This window comes from Cephus cinctus, unplaced genomic scaffold, assembly GCF_000341935.2.
Source record: "Cephus cinctus unplaced genomic scaffold, Ccin1 Ccin1_scaffold0204, whole genome shotgun sequence".
In the NCBI taxonomy this organism is placed as follows: domain Eukaryota; kingdom Metazoa; phylum Arthropoda; class Insecta; order Hymenoptera; family Cephidae; genus Cephus; species Cephus cinctus.
In genome coordinates this window covers 924931-929982 of record NW_014332923.1, presented here as the reverse complement: position 1 = coordinate 929982, position 5052 = coordinate 924931, and the positions used below count along the sequence as shown (strand labels likewise).

The window sequence follows — 5052 nt, the reverse complement described above, 5'->3', positions numbered from 1 at the left end:
TACTCGATTAACCAAGGTTAGCGGGTTTCCTAGTTTTCTTCGCTTTCTCACGACAAGGAAATGTTTACAGCTCAAGGAAGGCATCAAGAAGAAGACGAAGAAGAGATGGGAATAAGACACGCTACAGAGCCACTAAAAAGTAACAGATAACAAGTGGTTGTTATAAAAGGATTACTAGTAAAAACATTTTATTGGTTCTCTACACAGCTGCCTCTCTCTCTCTCTCTCTCTCTCTCTCTCTCTCTCTCTCTCTCTCACAGACTATCTCTCTTCCCCTTAGGTCCATCTGATACATACCTTGCATAGTCATAGGAATGTCTGTTTTCGAAGCCACGAACAATTTCATTGAAGTCTATACAAATGCCTATTGACCAGTATCTCGATAGACTGAGCAACTGTCCTCGCAGATGCTCCGAATTAAAAAAAAAAGAATTCTCTGAAAGCGAAGAGCGATTCCGGTCATCGGGTATTCGCGCGCTTGTTTATTTCAATAATTCGGCCATTAAATTGCTAATTGTCAAGGCGACACTGACAGCCGGCCGCAAGTTACTCATATAGGTGGTACGAACCCTTTCGCATCTGCCCGTCGATGCATCACAATAAGTCAACAGCACCCGAATGTGCCTGACGCATCATTCAGATACATCAGTGCTGATTAATCGTAAGAGCAAGTCCCGAATGAATATAAATACCTTACGTGGAAATTCGACTAACATTCTCGCATTCTGCCCTGCTATCTATATATCTCTGAATCGCTAAGAGGAATTAACGGTTAATACTGGGTAAGCTGTACAGTATGTATACATATACACTCTGGTAACGTATATATTTGTATACATACACTCAGATGAAGGATGCTGCGCTGACTGCGATGGTTGCATCTCGCAAAGATACAACAATGCACTTAATGAACAACACAGCCCAGGCTTATTACGGGTGTGTAACTCACAAGCAAATACACGCATAGTTTATTGTTCGACAGGCCCCACAGAAAAGGGTCCAGGGCCCCGGGGTCTCTGAGGGCCTCCCAAACTCCGTCGAGCCCTTCTGACTCAGCAGCCTTAATAATAATGGCTAATGAGCGAACCGCGAGAGATTGGCTTCCGCGAAGGCGAAAACATTCGCTGAAAATCTCCCTCTCCTTCCGATCAGAAATCCCCACCGTCTCGCGCCCTTTCGTCCACATCCTCCCAATCCTCGTTGTCCCTCATAGACGAATCTCACGACCAGATACACATAGACCAACCGTCTATTCCGGACGACCAACCTGAAATTAACGTGCGCCCAACTCTGATTGGTACCAGACCAGAGCGTATAGGAGAGAGAAGGTCGACGTAGTGTTTGGGAGGAGATTGGAGCGTGGATTGAAGCTGTTACAGTGACTGCGATGATTTATACGACGCATTTCACAGGTAGTGTGATTGGACCAGGGCAATTTGCCAATACGCTTTAATAATTATGTCAATCGCGACGGGGGCAGAATGCCCGATAAGGCGCGGCTAATTAATATCAGACGTCGGGATGGTCAACGTGTGTATACGCAGCCGCGTCGTCGACGTCGCCGCGTCGCGTATACATTGTGGACCTAGAGAAGTCGCTGCCGTTCGGGTCCAGAGCCTAAAGGAAGGCGACGGGAGTATGAGATGGTGGCCGTGATTGAGTCTTGCAAAATTCGCTGACTCCTCGTCCTGCTCATTATTACGAAGCAGGGCCGAGCTTGTCCGGCCGTCTAGTGTGTAAGAACCAAGTGCGACCTCAAACGTTCCCCTTTCTCTTGATGATTGCGGATTAAACGTCACGCTGGCTGCTGCGACCGGACTCTCTCGCCACACCTGTCCTCACCGACGGACTGCTACGCCGCGACGCTCTTACTGTTCTATTTTTTCTTTTTCTTTTTTTTTTCATTCATCATGCCACGTGGCAAAAAGCTTGATTGTCGTTAAAGGAGCCATCATCGCGCCAATAGGTCTACTTATCGTCCCTCGGTGGAAAGGATCAGGAAGCGGCGCGACCTAGTATAAGACGGGTACGTAATAAGACCAAAGCTTTGAACTTAAAGAGTCCAAAGCCAGAAGCGACGCGAAAGGACGTCTGTTTGGTTGGTTGATTGCCTGCGACCGGCCGGCCGCCATACCGGCTGTCAGGAATGCCCTGGGGACAACGTGCTTCGGATGTTTGGTAGTGCAATCCCCGGTTTGGGATTGGTTGCATAACGGGTAAGGCGACGCGAGGATCGAAGGAACTAGTCTGGCGTTAGTGCCAGCGCTATATGCGGACGACCAAAGGTTCTCATCTTCGTAAAAATTGTATGGGGGGGATGTCACGGGGGGAGGGCAGGGGAGAGCGTGACAACGATTCTTCGCGTATTTACAGAATTTCATGGTTTGGTATGTGTTTTAGGAAATTTTGAAAAATAATTGAAATTAATCCCGCACGATTAACACTGACGATAGGACCCCATAAATCTATGATCCTAACGAACGGACACCGCTGTTTCTGCGGAATTACACATTTCGCAATAACGCGAGATAGGGAAAGAAACGAAAATCGGCCGAATCGAAGAATTGAATATAAAATGTGCAAATTTGAGTATAGAAGTAATTGGGATTACAGGAATAGCAAAATTCGCCAGTATTTTTCTCTCCAAATAACGTAAATAAGCGAATACGTTAACGAGTATAGCAGTCAGTTCCGTCGCGACGCCTACGCCGCCACTTTCTAAACGGACAAATACGCTCGACTCGACACTGCAGATTTGCAAAAAAAAAGGCATTCGCGAGTTGTCAACAAAACACCATCTCTTCCACCTTCCCCTCCGCCGTTCGCTTCATCATCATCACCTTCCTACTTCTGCTTCTCCGTATAGCGATCTACACGCTCTCGAATACCTCGAGACTTTAGCTCAAACACCTCCAACACCTCCTTACCAGCCAGGGACGCCTCCGCCACCGTCGCCGATCCACCGAAATAGAAAATGTCACCCAGTTTTAAGAGCGGCACCGCAACGCGACGTTTCGCCGTTTCGTAAGACTTGGAAACAGGCCCCGCTGGAAATCATCGTACGACTCTTTTCGATGGACCTTGCACGTCGCGCATTACCAAACCCAACAACAGCGTCCGATTCATTGATAAAGACTCCGTAAAGCGCAGCTATAGTCGGAGACAAAATTGACGTTGATACCTTAATTACGTTCGCTAGTCTCAAATTAATGACCAATTACTATATTTCTATCCAAAGAATACTACTACCTATCATCCTTGCATTACAAGACAAGTGGGTGATGACTGTTGATCTAAGTCACTCGTTAAATCGTTCCAGTATGTAATTAGTACAGTACGAAAAGAACCGCAAGAATCTGTGCAGAGATCAAACCCGAAGGTCCAGTAGCGAAGGTGAAAGGTAATCGAGATAAAAGATTGAAGAAGCACGAAGAAAATTATAAATGTCTCCGATGCCCTGTCTCCGGTAATTCGCGGTTTTTGTTTATAATCGTGCGCCAAGAAGAGGACAGTATCAAGGATCGGTTCTTCCATCAATTTCACGTGATTCCGGCCTCTGCGGTTTTACCGAAGACTCCAAAGAGAGCCTCGGAGTCAAGTTGGAGAATCTGGAGAACCTAGAGAATCCATAAAGGAACCAAAAGAACCGCGAGAACAACAAGGATTATGATGATGCAGATGATCGTCGTCTTGTCGGTATCTCTCTAACCGCATTCAAGGACTTGCCTTTCTCGCCGTGTTAAACGCCCACACGGTATAACGTATATCTTTCCTAGGTCAATCAGTCTCTCTTTTTAACGCGCGACACGTTCATTTTCAACCCCCCGTAGCAAACGGATGGGCAGTGGTAAATTTGCGATAATATATGTATATAGATATATATATACACGAATAACATATATTGAAATCGCGAAGGACACGCACTTGGGAAATTTTTAAATTCGCGAATAATAATTATTATTAGCGTCTATGATTTCGCGTTACACCTGTTGTCAAAGCGTGTTTTTTTTCTTCATCGTAATACAGTGACGGATATTAAGGAACAGCGACAGCACGATTAATCTTTTCGAAACGGCGACTAATAAAGCTCAAGGCAATACGCAAGCAAGGATGAAGAGGATACGATAAAAAAAGAAAGAAAAAGAAAGAAGAATACAAGATTCGCGACATTCGCGTATCGCGAATCCTGACAAAAATATGTTAGAAGGCGCTTAAGCGCGCTCATAGCGCAGCCAAGTCGCGGGGTGGATGAGTATAACGTGCTGACTAAAGATAACTGGAAGTTCTGAAAATAGAAGAATTTCACAAAAATACAACAAAAAAAAACAAGTCGCGACGGCCAAGAAGAAACTGTGAATACTCGCTGACTATAACACACGCAAAAGCGTCTGAAGGAAAAAAATATTCATTTTAATTACCTGTACCGCGTGTCCTATCGGTACAGCCCACGAAGCGTGATAGGAGACGGACCAAAGAGATCAAACATCAAGAATTAGCGAATGGGCGCTTACCTGTAACAGAGAATAAGAGAAATTTCAAAATTACGTCTAACCACGCTCACAAACAATTAGGCACAATTAAACACAGTGAATAGCGCGGTATGAGCTAAATGGCAGAGATTCCATGTCTAAGTGGTTATCATATAGTAGCGACAGTAGCGCCAGCATCCCATAGCGATGAGATAGCTAAGATCGCTCAACAATCGTAAATCGTGATCTCACGCAATAAAGACATTATTATTACGTTACGGATAAATCCGAGAGCCTGTAATACCCCTGCTAACTATATGTAATTGATACGTCATTTAGCGTGTCCGACATACTAATTATCAGCAATTAAACAAAGATAAAGATAAAAAAGCCGATTAACGAACGATCCAAAGGATCCGAAGGTACGATTAAAGTCCAAGCACCGTTTAAACGTTTGGTTGAAAGGCGAATTTCCATTGCTTAAAAAAGATCAGCATTTTATGAATCTCCTTTCCTATCTCTCTCTCTCTCTCTCTCTCTCTCTCTCTCTCTCTCTCTCTCTCTCTCTCTCCCCCCCCCCCCC

At 45.1% G+C, this 5052-nt stretch overlaps 1 protein-coding gene across 4 annotated transcripts in view; it reads right to left on the bottom strand.

Annotated features, from left to right (window-relative positions):
• LOC107264932 (MKL/myocardin-like protein 1) overlaps positions 1-5052 on the bottom strand; it is a 116367-nt gene that overhangs the window by 90082 nt on the left and 21233 nt on the right. The window contains exon 1 of one of the 4 annotated variants that reach the window (XM_025082153.1): positions 4419-4437. The exons of the other annotated variants lie outside the window; for them this stretch is intronic. The gene's annotated coding sequence lies outside the window, so the exon portion shown is untranslated. Of the gene's footprint in view, positions 1-4418; positions 4438-5052 lie in introns of those variants that run through there. 4 annotated transcript variants of the gene reach the window in all.